Below are 14,353 nucleotides of genomic sequence, written 5' to 3' on the forward strand. Positions count from 1 at the left end.
CCCTGTGTAACTCAGATTTTTTGTCCAAGTCGGGGGCGTGAGACAGGAACCTGTGGGCAGCCTGGTTCCCATCTCCTTGCTGCTTTCAGGACCTGGGAAACTGACCAGCTCAAGTCTGCCGCTTGGTTCCCATCTCCCATCCACTCCCGGGACCGGGAAACTGCTCCTGTCAGGAATGGCAGCCAAGGGTCAAGCTGCATCCCCTGACAGGAGCAGTTTCCCCACTCCTGTCAGGGACAGCAGCCTGACTCTCGGCTGCCACCCCTGAGAAGAGCGGTTTCCCACTCCTGTCAGGCGGCAGTTGCATTAACCCAAGACACGCACAACTTGACTGTACGTATCTCAGGGGTTTACTGTACCTCCAAATGTTTACTGTTTATTTGGATAGTTTTCTATTGACTTTTCCCTGTTGGTGCAGTGATGGACAATTGAGTGATAAGTTACATAGCTGTCTAGACAGGAAGGGGCGAGAGCCCTTTCAGCTTGCATTAATGGTCACTGAGACACATGATTTCATGGTGAATCTCTTATACTTCAAGACAGTAAGAGTGTAATTTTCAGTGTAGTTACATTATTCCGTATGTTACCTACATGCACGTATCACAGTGATTATGTATGTCAATGAACTACAAGCTTTCAGTGCAGACCCCACACATTACTGCTCCTGGATAAAGACCCTGAAATTGGTGTATTAAGCATTGTGAGTCTGTCGAGTCTGAGTCACAAGTGTCTTGTTAAAAAAAAAAAAAAATAGAGAGTGAATGCTTTCCCCTTTGTCATCAGTGTCCCTCTATGTCACAGTGATTAACTGGCCAGAAGACTATACCTACTAGCCAGAATATATTATTTAGAGGTGTGTCCTCTTAGGGATTCCTACTCGAATTCTCCCTCTTTCCAGCCTCTTCAGGGCTACATCTTTCCCAGAGTCTGCTGTGTAATGAATAATTGATACATTGGGGATCTCACTCTCCTCATCACCTCCTTCCTCCTTCACACCAGAGCCTACCGATTGTCTGGCAGAGGTTAATTTCTGTTGCCCACCATTGACTTCATTGCTGGTAATGTGTGTTGTGAGGGATGTCTTCTGTCACAATGTCCTGACTGCTGCTGTGCCTCTTCCTGCAGTTTCTGTTCTCTTCCCCTGTGAATACTCAAAGCCTGCCTTTGCTGTGATGCATCTCCTTTTCATGATGTGGCAGGGAGAAAAATGACACCATTTGTGTCAATTTCACTCAAGGCCAGAGGGTTCTGGATATTACTTATGAAACTGGCTAAAGATTAGTCCCTTTACCTTTGACTGTGGGAAAGTTAACACTGTCAATAGAAGCTGGACAGGGGAGTAATCTCTTGGCAGATGTGGAAGGCAGGCTCTGGATCACTTAATGGGCACAAGGTTATCTTTGCAACCTTTAAATGCTAGAAGCATATTTTTTTATGTTTAAATGAAAGTTTAAACTCTACAGATGGCTTTGGTAAGTAGGAAAGTGGATTTTTCATCTCCTGTTTGTTATTCCTATGGGTTCAGAGGAGAGTCTGGTATTAAGGACATCTGGGAGAGACAAATGTGTCAAGTCTGTACAGACCTATAATTAGAAAAAGATGAAAGCCAGTCTTTGCAGGAATGGCACATCATAAGAACAGCCATACTGGGTCAGACTAATGGTACTTCTATCCCAGTATCTGGTCTTCTTAAGGTGGGCAATATCAGGTGCTTCAAAAGGTTCTGGCAGGCAGAGGCTTAGGGACAACTAGGTGATGGGGTTTCATCCCTGCCCATTATGGCTAATAGGCATTGATGGACCTATCCTTAATGAATTTATCTAATTAGTTTTTAATATTCCAGTTATACTTTTGGCCTTCATAACATCATCTGGAACAAGTTCCACAGGTTAACTGTGCATTGTGTGAAGAAAAACTCCCTTTTGATTGTTTTAAATCTGCAACCTATTAATTCCATTGGGTGATCCCTGTGTCTTGTGTTATGTGAAGGGATAAACAACATTTCTGAATTCATCTTCCACCCTCCATTCACAATTTAGTAGATGTGTATGATATCCACCCTTACCCATCTCCTTTCCAAACTGAATATTTCCACTCTTTTTAATTTCTCCTCATATGGAAACTGTTCCGTGTCCTTAACCATTTTTATTGGCCTTCTCTGTATCTTTTCCAATTGAAATATATTATTTTTGAGATGGGATAACCAGAACTGCATACAGTATTCGAGATGAGGGTATAACAGTGTTTTTATATAGTGGTATTATAATATTTACTACATGTTGAATCTCTCTAATCCAGAATGCTCTTGTTTGGCAAACTCCATAATCCAGCATGATTTTAGTTAACCAGATGGCCACTTATCATTAGTGTGGCAAAGTTTCTTGTGATCGCATCTAGTTTGTTTATAGCCACCAGACCTGGCTCTCAGCATTTTCTGAGGTTGTTTAGCTGTAATTTACCCCTAAATGTCTCCTAAGAGCCCAGTAAGCAGTGGAAGTGTTGGTAATGTGCTAGAAAATATTGACAGCTCCCCCACCCCCGCTCCCACCCCCCATCCAGCAAATTCTCTTGTCCTGCATCGGTCAGGTCCTGACGGTGCTGGACGAGAGAAATTCAGCCTTTATTTTACTAGTTCTCCATTTCATCATGATTCCTGACTTTCTGCTGGCTTTTTAACTACCCCTGCACTTCCAGAAGATGTTTCAGAGAAATATCCACAGTGACGCCACAATCTTTCCTGAGTATTAAAAATTAATTTAAATCCCATAATTCTGCATGTATAAATGGGATTATATATTCCCATGTGCATTACTTTGCATTTATGAACATTGAATTTCATCTGACAATTTGTTGCCCAATCACCCAGTTTTGTGAGATCCCTTTGGAACTCTTCATGGTCTACTTTGGACATAACTCTCTTGAGTAGTTTTCTGTCTCTCCACATTTTGCCACCTCACTGTTTGCTGCAGATCATATATGAATATGTTGAACAACACTGGTCCCAGTACAGATCTCTAGGGGACATCACTGTTTACCTTTCTTCACTCTGAAATCTATCAATTTATTTCTACCCTTCCTTATATTTTAACCAGTTACTGATCCATGAAAAGACCTTCCCTCTTATCCCATTACTGTTTACTTTGCTGAAGAGATTTTGCAAAAGTTTTTTGAAAGTTCAAGAACATTACTATATCCGCTCGATCACTCTTGTCAGCATATATATTGACACCTTCAAAGAATTCTAATAGATTGATGAGGCGTGATTTCCTTTTACAAAAGATGTGCAGACTTGTCTCTAAAAAATTATGTTCATCTAAGTGTCTGACAATTCTGTTCTTTTTTATAGCTTCAGTCATTTTGCTTAGTATTGCATATAGGCTTACTGTCTTGTAATTGTCAGGATCATCTCTGGAGCCTTGTTTAAAAACTGGCATTACATTAGGAATCCTTCAGTCATGTGGTACAAAAGCTGACTTAACTGATAGATTGCATACCATTATTAGTAGTTCTGCACATTCATATTTGAGTTCCTTCACAACTCTTGGGTAAATACCATCTGGTCCTCGTGAGTTGTTCTTATTTATTTATCAAGTTGTTCCAAAACCACTTCTATCAATACCTCAGTCTGGGACAGTTCTTCATATTTGTCACCTAGAAAGAATGGTTCAGATGTGGGAATCTCCCTCACATCCTCTGTGGTGAAGACGTGTAAAGAATTTATTCAGCTTCTCTACAATGTCTTTGTCTTCCTTGAATGCTTGTTTAACACCGTGATCATCTGCTGTTCCCACTGATTTTTTGGCAGGCTTCCTGTTTATGATGTGCTTAAAAAATACAGAGTGGTTTAGAAAGAAGAAGTATTTTTGTGTGTTCTTATATCCCTTCTAATGATGTCACCATCACCGCTGTAATATATATTCTAACTTCAGTTGTAAATCAATGAAAGTTTTTTCTTTCTTTTTTGTTTGTTTGTTTTGTTTTTTGTTTTTTAGAAGAAAAATGGCTGGAAATCCTTGGGATCCATATTTAGGCATATATAAACTCCTGAATTGCTTTGCAACAGGACAAGGAACCATCTTGCCTGTTAATTTAAGTAAAAGTAATATATGCATAAATTTTATTTCATTTCGGTGTCCAGCATGCTGGGCTCCCTGCAAGGCTGTATTTCTCCATCTGGCACATCATGCCTTCCGTTCCAGTTACTATTAATAAGCACGACTGTGCTGGATTTGCAAAATATCTCAAAATAACGAATCAAACATTTTAGGTTCTTCCCTGCAAGGAAAGGATATTATCATGCAGTGTGATTTCTAGTGAGAAGTTACAGTTTATCTGATCTCCTCCTCCTACCTCCCACTTCCAAAAGAGAAGAAACATTCCGAAATTGAACTCCTTAAGAAACAGATCTCTTTATTCAGAAACTGGTTTGTAGAAGATAAAGTTACACACCCCACTACACTGTGGCTCCATACATCTTACAGTTCCATATTTAGCAGCTAAACCCCCTTTTGTCCCTCACTGAAGTAATTTTTGATCTAGTTTATCTAATTTACCACATCTTGATTATTGTTCTTTATTAGGCTCGGAGGTATGGGAAGGTTGAGGGCTAAAAATACCCTGTTTTAAAATCCCTGTATTTACTGTTGTTGTATGAAGTGTTGATATTGTTTTATTTCTTTTAAGTGTTTTCCTTTGTAAATGAAATGAATGTAATATGGCCAATGAATCTTGGCCCCATCTGTATGTCTTGGCTGTTATTCTGAAATCTTCTTGGCTGGCCATATTTCTCCCTTTCTGTAGCCTATCTTATGGGGAGGTATTTACCTTTAATGAATCTTTACTTGTTTCCATAGCTATTTGGCAGCTGGAATGACATCAATTTCTCTCACTGACAGCTTTACTCTGAGCATGTGTTTGAGAGATTAATATGAGCAGTTGCCTCTGAAACATCGTAACCTCTCTTTTGATGGTAATGAAAGATTGATAATCAAAAGTAGGAAATCATTGCTGAGGAATGGAACACTTTAAAAGAGTGTTTACTAGTGTCAAATGTGAATTGCACTCAAACCTGAATCAGAATTGACCTAAATAAGATCTCTGTCTAGCAGGTTTCTAAAATGTGCTCCACAGACAAAACAGAGGGGTGCACTATGCAGTTCCCATTGTGCACTCTTTTATTTAATCCATTGCTTCACAGTTACTGCCTATTGCCTTTGTGTGTTGCACCCTCATCGGAAGGGTGCCTCTGATCTGCTTCATGAGATGCAAATATGAATATGATTTTGGGAAAGCTGTCAACATTCTTTGTCTGTGTGGGAGACGCTGATAAATACTGCATTTGCTGTAAAGATTGTGTTTTTCCCATTTCAGGTGGAGGAACTACCACAAATACTGTAGTAAAGGTAAATAGCTCTTGTGTAGCAAACATCCCTTAAATGGAACTCACTGCAATTGTATACAAGCTCGCATGGAGAGGCATGTATTTACTGCACCAAAACTTACAATATTCTGTCAGGGAAACTTATATTGAAAACAGGTAATAAGTAAATAGGTTTTGTATAAGCAGTATTTTTCTTTAAACACACACACACACAAACCAATATCTGATTATAAGATTTAGTAACAACATGAGGAATAACAATTTTTTCATTCCTTAAAATAACCTTCCTGATTTAGCCTGTCTGTCAGGTACCCTTCAGAAGATGTCAGTAACTGAAATTCCCCAAGCACACACTTTGCTGCCTTTGAAAATGAATGCTGTGTTGTTCTAGTGAATGTTTATGGCTCATGCATTGTAGTCAGACAACTTACACAGCTAGATGTTACCAGCAGGAGAATTTAAATCTAGCTTTTAAGATAATGGAAAATTGGAACAATGGAGGAGTAGATAACACATTAGCCAAATGATTTTAAACAGAAATAGCCTGATGTAGCAGAAATATAGCCTAGGCTACACAAGCCCTGGTAGGTCATGGGTGATTGGCTAGAATAATCATGGGAAAAGTCAGCTGACTGCTGAAATACCAGAGGAAATTTTTCTAGGGAATGTGTTATGGGATTGGTGCATGCATACAGAACAAATAGGACCGTTGCGGTTTGCTAAGGATCTTGATCCACTGTCAACTGAAGATGATGGAATGACTCATGTTGACTTCAGTGGGCTTTGTCTGAGACCTTTAGAGGTAGAGCACTTGCACTGTGGTTTTCACTGTTTTCATATGTGAATGAAATTAAAAAGGTTTAAGGAAATTTGGACACCTTAGCCAAGTTATTAGCCGGTCTTTTTCTCCCTGTCACAAATCTTACACAGCTCTTTGCAATCAGCAGCATCTTCTCATAGGTGACCAAAGACTGGATTGCTGCTGGTAAGAACTTGAGATGTGTTGATAGAAAAACATGGTAAAGAGAACCAAGCTTCCTGCCATATACTCTACAGTTTGCTCTATCTGTTACTTAACAGTGAGTTTAATCTATAGATTTCCTAATCATCACACATTCAACCACAATTAAATCCAGTCATAATGTAAGATGGCATTCAGTGATAGGATTTTGCATTCTTTTAACTTTGTTTTTTAAATTATGGTGCTGCTATATTTGAGCTTTTAATATTCTCTTAATTTTACCTACTTGGTTGTCTTTCACTGTGTAAGTAGTTGTCATAAGAAGGGTCTACACTTGCCCCAACTTCAAAGGGGGCATGGTAATCAGGGTGATGGGAGATTACTAATGAAGTGCTGCCGTGAATATGCAGCACTTCATTAGGCTAATTCTCCTCCTTCTCCCAAAGGGAGTAAAATCACTTCAAAGTAGTGTTCGTGCCCATGACTACACACCTGCCGACACTTCGAAGTTTGACACTTCGAAGTTGCTGTGGGAGAGAATTAGCCCAATGAAGTGCTGCATATTCAGAGAAGCACTTCAGTAGTAATCACCCATCACCCTGATTACCATGCCCCCTTCGATGTTGGGGGCAAGTGTAGGCAACACCATGGACTATTAATGCTATTGTTGTATCTTGGTCTATTTCCAGTATATGCATTGTTAGTGCTAAATACGCAGCAGTTTAAGAACATAGACCATTGATTAACTGCTTGGGAATGAATAGTAGTAGGCATCCTTCGATCCTGAGGGATCATGGATTTGCGCCCCAGTTGGACTGATTCGAGCAGTGTCTTCTGTGGCTGTGCAAACCAATCTGGGAGTGGCAGTCCTTTCCGCACTGTGAGCAGCAGTAGGCAGATGTCGCTCTGGTATCACAGGCACGGATCTTCCTGAGGGCTGTCCTGCCTTCCGCTTCCTTCACCAAGGTAGTTTCATACATAACACGAGCTTCCTTCACTTCCTGTTTCCAGGCATGCCTGTCTGAGGCGAGCGAATGCCAGGTGTTCACACTGATAGAGAGAGAACTGAGGTCATGCTTGCACGTGTCCTTGTAGTGCAATTTAGGTCGCCCTTTCGGCCTCTTTCCACATGCCAGTTTGCCAAAGAGGAGGTCCTTCGGTAGTCGGCCATCTGTCATGCGTGAGACATGGCCCAGCCAGTGCATACATCTCTGTTTGAGAAGGGTGAACATGGAGGCAGTGCCTGCCCTTTCAAGCACTGCGCTATTGGGGACCTTGTCCTGCCATGAGATACCGAATATGCGCCTAAGGCAGCGCACATGGAATGTGTTGAGCCGCTGCTCTTGTTTTGAGCGCAAAGTCCATGTTTCACTGGCGTACAGCAGTGTGCTTAAAACACAGGCTGTGTAGACCTGCACCTTGGTGTGTACAGTGAGCTTATTGTTAGCCCATACTCTCTTCGTCAGCCTGGAGAATGTTGTGGTGGCTTTTCCAATGTGCTTGTTGATCTTGCTATCAAGTGACAAGTTGTCCGAGATCATCGAGCCTAGGTACACAAACTCATGGATGACTTCCAGTTCGTAGTCTAGCACGTTGATAGATGGTTCATTACCCACGTTTTGGCCCATCACCTGGGTCTTCTTTAAGCTGATTGTGAGGCCAAATTCCATACCTGCATCAGCAAAGCGAGTTATGAGTGACTGCAGTTCCTGCTGAGTGTGAGCAGCAATAGCTGCATTGTCATCAAAAAGGAACTCCCTTAGACGCTTCATAAGCACCCTGGTCTTCGCTTTAAGCCTTGACAGTTTGAAGAGGTTGCCGTCTGTTCTCGTGCAGAGAGAGATGCCCTCTGTAGCAGTTCCGAAGGCATATTTGAGCAAAACTGCAAAGAAGATGCTGAACAGTGTTGGAGCCAGCACAGACCCCTGCTTCACTCCGCTGATAATCTCAAAGGGTTCGGATGTGGATCCGTCGTATACGACGGTCCCCTTCATGCCTTCATGGAAGGCCCTAATAATGCTGAGCAGAGTTGGGGGACAGCCGATCTTAGCCAGAATCGCAAACAGACCTGTTCTGCTGACGAGGTCAAATGCCTTGGTCAGGTCGATGAAGGCAATATACAGAGATTTGTTCTGCTCCGTGCACTTTTCTTGTAGTTGCCTAACAGAGAAAACCATGTCTATGGTGGACCATTCAGCTCTGAACCCACACTGAGACTCAGGGTAGACTCCCTCCGCAAGAACATTGAGCCTCTTCAGAAAAACACGTGCAAATAGCTTCCCCACCGTACTGAGAAGGGAGATGCCGCGATAGTTGTTACAATCGCTTTTGTCACCCTTGTTCTTGTAGATAGTAACGATGTTAGCATCCCTCATATCTTGCGGTACGCTGCCTTCTCTCCAGCATTGGCACAGATTGAAAAATGCATTGTATTGTGTAGGACACATATGCATTAAATTAAAGCAGGTAAGGTAATTATCCTGCGAGATATTCAAAGTGGTGACAGAGCGATTGCTGTGTTAGTCTGTATTCTATCAAAGTGGGTCACTGTTTTTTTTTAATAGCTGTAGTATGTAAATTACAAGATTAGATTTTTGTTATTGAATTTCTAGGAAAATTTATTAAAACATTCATATCCTACGCCGAGATGTCTAATGTGAAGCATGATTTTTACAGTAAATCAGGAGAAATATAAATAATTGAAGAACAAATATAGCAAGAGTATAATATCCTTCACCAAAAGAAAGTATATTAGAAAAAGCTGCCTCCAGCATAGCATAATAGAAATATGCACATGCCTGCCTGCACATGTCCATGCATGCACACATGCACAATCTCAATTTGTTTAAAATAATGGTTATATAAGAATTAATAAATATATGTTCTCATGTTTTGATTTTCTTCTTTAATTTAGGAACTTATTTTAAAAAACATAGAGTAAGTCTACACAGCAAAGTTATTTCAAAATATCTTCTATTTTGAAATTATTTTGAAATAGTAATTGCATTATTTCAAAATAGGTAAACCTCACTTCATGGCTGTGTCGACACGTGCCCCTTCCTTTCGAAAGGGGCATGTTAATGAGCCTGTTCAAAAGATGCTAATGAGGCACTGCAATGAAAACGCAGTGCCTCATTAGCATAATGGCGGCCGCAGTGATTCGAAAGTGCGGAATTTCGAATCGCGCACCACCCGTGGAGATGGGACCTTCCGAAAGGACCCCCCCAGTTTCGAAAGCCCTTCTTCCAATCACCAGATAGGAAGAAGGGCTTTCGAAAACTGGGGGGGTCCTTTCGGAAGGTCCCGTCTCCACGGTCGGCGCGCGATTCTAAAAGCCGCACTTTCGAATCACCGCGGCTGCCATTATGCTAATGAGTTGCTGCGTTTTCATTGCAGTGCCTCATTAGCATCTTTTGAACAGGCTCATTAACATGCCCCTTTCAAAAGGAAGGGGCACGTGTCGACACAGGGCATGAGGAATAAATAGTGCCTACTTAAAAATAGGTGCTGCTAAGACAGGAAACAGAGCCTATTTTGAAATAAGCCATTATGCATCCAGTGGATCAATTTTCAGATAGGCTCCATGTGTGTAGATGCTGTATTTCAAAATAGTTAAGTGGTGTTTCAAAATGCATTTTTTGTGTAGCTGCGTTAATTCAAAGTTAGCTATTCTGGAATCACTTTTTTCAATTTAAAGCTGCTGTATAGCCATACCCATAGATGCACAGATATGCGTAGGAGTGTTCAAACAAGAAATAGAATAAGTAAATGAAGTAGCTGCATGTACAAATTAGATAATTGTAAAATTAGCAGCTTTTACCCATGTGTACATATTTACCATTTACAGCATAGGGATTGTCTTTCAAAAATATGCCCCTTAATATTTTGCAAGTATTTCTGAAAGAAGTTCAGAAATTCTTTAAAGATCCAAATACAGAAGTCCCTTGAGTTATGTGAGGGTTCCGTTCCCCTGTACCATCGTATAATCAAATTTCATGTAAGTATGTAAGTTGCGGGGGGTGGCTTTTTTCCCCTGCAGAGCTTATGTTCTGCAGTCGGGAAAGCAGCAGGAGCACTTGGGGGCTCCCTTTGATAGGTAAGTCCTGGGATTGGTTGTGGGGGGCAGTTGGGGAGGGTTAAGCCAGGTGGTGGGTTGAGACCATGGGGGGCAGTGGGCTTAAGCCTGGGGTGGATTATTTGACAAGTGTCCAATGACTCCACTAACTCCATTGGTTTCTGGAGCTACCGGAATTTGATTAAGATGAGAATCTGGCCCTGTATCTCTAGAATAAGTGTATTGTGTATTCTTTTATTTCCCATGGGCCAAACATAGCAGTTGGTATAGGACTGAATTGTTCTTTAGTGCTGTCTTTCTATTCCAGGTAAAGAGGGTCAGGGATTCTGGGCTGAGACTGTTATGCAAGCATCATTTGACAGCCTTCTTTCCATTGAAAGAAAAAGTCTTCTCACTTATGGGAATAAGGAGATGGATACAAATTTCAGTTAACCACTGATCTGTGCAGTTGCATGCTTTATATGCAGATGAATTGATCAGCGCTAGAGTTACGAAGCCTGAGACAAAATCTGTTCTCAATTACGCTACCCCCTGCAAAATACTAGTATTTTAAAATATTTTAATGACCAAAGCCACCAAACCTTTCTCATCTTTGAACTAATGTAGCTTTTTAGTGATAGTGGCCACCAGCCTTTCAAAGCAATTAAATTAGAAGAAATTCTGGGCATTTCAGCAGCTTCCAGCAAGACTTATGAATCTCCTTTTGCCAAGTGAGCAGTTGGTAAAATAATTACAGCTTGTTTGTGATGAAAAACTTTTAGCTTCAGCTCAAACATCTAACCTCACTTTTTTTTCAATTTGTCTGTGGACTGGAAAATTAAAATATTACTATTAGTCTATTATTTATTAGCGAATTCACATTTTGACAGATTTGTTTGCCCTAGAACCTACTCTTTTAATAACATCTGTTTAAAAACAGCATCCAAATTTTAGGTCCTTTCAAACGGAAAGAGATGTCTTGGATAAAGTGTTCATTTTTATTGTGGTATAAGCAGTTCCCATGTCTGCTGTGACGTGTGTGATTGGAGCATACATGGCAAATTGGGTACAAGACCTCAGTGATGACCACCACTAGCAGATGACTGGCTAATAATTGCTTATCTCCTGATCTTTAGTAATTTATTTTCTGTTGCACACCGCTTGAAATCCTTTCATGAACCACCAGTGGTACACGTACCGCACTTTGGGAAACACTGTCGTAGAGGAATGCTGTCCAAGACTGTGAGGTCCGTTGGAAGTTTTCTTGTAACACCTGAAATGGGGATGACAAATCATGTTTTTTTGTAGGAAATCAGTGCAAAAAATCCGTTCTGGCAAAGCATATCTGCATATTGGATGAGTAGCTTTGAGGGTTGCTTCTTAGTGAAAGTTCTTTTTTTTTTCTTTTTTTGGCTTATATTTAAAATAATGAAAATGAATAAATTTCAGTGCATGTGAAAAGTGCTGGATTGACAGCCCTAAAGACTGAAGTCCCCATTTGTCCCTGGAACAGATCCAGGCCTAATAGTGATAGCGCATTCTCCTCACAAGGTTCCAGCCCTGACACAGGGAAGTTTCATTCTTTGTATTCTCTCAGCATTTACAATGCCATTTCTGGTGTGGTGGTTTTTGTCACCAGCAGCCACGAGATGAAATGATCAACCTCTCTTTGTGAATCCACTAAGCATTTCCCTTGTCATGAGATTTGCTTCTTGACAAAACAAACTTGGCAAATGCAGCTGCTTCTTGGCATGCTGGCTGCAATGGGGTGGTCATATGCTGAATGTACTGCTTAATTGCACTTGCCCTTTTTGCAGTGGCTACAGCCTGTTGGCTTCAGGATATTGTCAGCAGCTCAGTTGTCCTCCAGAGCTGCTCCTGTACTAACGTGTCATTCATATTCAAGAGGCTGTTCCATTCTGGAAGGGTTGGGGGATTTATGTGCTTAATAGCCATTAACAGGCTTTTCTGAAGAGCCTTGGAAAAGAATTGCATGCACAAACTGAGGGAGACTAAAGGGGAGAGCCAAGCACTCCTTGCATGACCATCAACAGAAACCACACGGGCCAGGAAACAATTACTGGCCAAGGACATTACTGTTGTCTCTTTGGCAGCAGAGGAACTTCTGGGCCATGTGACAAATGAAACCAGGCCAAGCAATTAGCAGGAATACTCCAGTGCACTAGGTGCCTGGGGAGATGTTTTGAACCTAATTGGTCCCTTGGAACACTGTTTCGCTCTGGATACTTCTGTGGGACTCGATCCGTGACCCAGTGGCCCAGTCCAAAAAAGCTGCAAGGGGATTCCGTATGCGCTTTCATTTCTCTGGAATGGGCCGGAGTTGGGCTGAGTGGACCCCCTCCTTGGCACCTTCTATTGCAGGGGTCACCAACCTTTCTGAGGTAGAGTGCTGAAATTTGACTTTTTAATCTCTGTGTATGGTCCGAGTGCCCTTGAGACTTTCAAAAGTCACTAATAGCCCTACTTACAACAGCTTCATTAATAAATGAATTAGGATGCAGAGCTTTACTGCTTCAGTCTTTAAATCTCTATCTGGCCAGGTTTTTTAAATATATGAAAATGTGTGGGATTTTAATGCAGGTTGAACCTTTCTCATCCTTGATTCTCTGCTTTGGCAACATCTGTGGTATTGCAGGATGTTGTCGAACCAGGGAGTCCCAGCCACAGAGGTTGCTCGGGGCTAAGGGCTCAGCCAGTTTGGCAGACAACTCCACTGGCTGGGACTAAAGCCACTGGTGGCCCTGGGCAGGGAGCCCAGGCAGCCTGGGGTGCTGAGCTACTGGTGCCCCTGGCTGGGGAGCCCTAGCAGCCTCACGCCCGGAGCCGCTGGCAGCCCTGGGCTCGGAGCCCTGGTGGCCAGGCAGAGTGTAGCCAACACATGATCCATTGACCAGGGGTGCAGAGCTGCCGCAAGGCTGGGAGGCTGTGTGGAGGTGCATAGGGGGATGAGGGGAGGGGCTAAGTTCCCACTGCATGCCACAGAAAATTGCCTTGCATGCCAAGGCTGCTGACCGCTGCTCTACAGTGAAGACAAGGACCAAATAAAACATAGGAACAGTAATGCTCTCAAGCTTCTAAGAGAGGTCTGTCCCAGTAAGCACTGAAAGGCCCTGTCAGGGAAATAGGGAAGCATTACTGCGGCCTGTACTATACCCTCTCTGTAGGATAAGGGGGATGAAGTACAGTATTTCTATCTCAAGAGTCTCTCTGGCATCTTTACTTCTCAAACCATCTAGAAAGATAGTAATAAAACTAGATCGGCAATACCCATCACCCCAGCAGGCGATGTTCATGCAAGAGAAATGTTTCTTCACATAGTGGATTTCACTTACCACAGAGGAGGTAGTAATGGACTTTTGGTTACAGTAGACACTCAAAGCTTTGCCAAACTTAATATATTCGTTTTGTTTCTCTGAGCACTGCTTATCTTTGGAGTCAGAAGGAGGGAGTAACTGGCACGTGTGCTAATGAGATGAGGGTGTTAAAGAGATTTAATTTCCTGAAAAATAAATCTCCCCAAGCTGTGTAAATATTTTTGGGATGGACAAGGGAGTGATAAATGACAAAGATATTTCTGAGTAACAATTGCCTGTTTCTGCCTTTCCAAGAGACTCAAACAGTTGTGGCTTCCCGACAGCTTTCAGTAGTAAACTACTTTCCAGGGGAAAAAAAATCCCTTCCAATCTAAATAATTTGCAGACTGTGACTGGAAAAATAAATGTAAATAAACAGAGTACCCAAGGAGATATGCACAGCAGGATTTTGCTTATTTTGAAGAATATGTCCTTTTTGACTGGAGATTGCACTGAATTGCTCTTTGTGTTTGTACACGCGTGTGTGTGAGAGAGAGTGAAAGCAAAGTGTGGAGGTGCTGAACATAGCACGTATTTAGATCTGAGTTTTCCAAGTAACGCAGGGTTTTTTATTCTGTGTAAAG

The 14,353-nt window shown here is 41.8% G+C and overlaps 1 protein-coding gene across 3 annotated transcripts in view; it reads left to right on the forward strand.

Moving 5' to 3' along the window:
- Window positions 1-14,353, forward strand: part of FAT3 (FAT atypical cadherin 3) — a 670,845-nt gene that overhangs the window by 219,184 nt on the left and 437,308 nt on the right. The gene's annotated exons all lie outside the window — the stretch shown is intronic.

The sequence above is a fragment of the Carettochelys insculpta genome, chromosome 1 (assembly GCF_033958435.1).
Source record: "Carettochelys insculpta isolate YL-2023 chromosome 1, ASM3395843v1, whole genome shotgun sequence".
NCBI classification, from domain to species: domain Eukaryota; kingdom Metazoa; phylum Chordata; order Testudines; family Carettochelyidae; genus Carettochelys; species Carettochelys insculpta.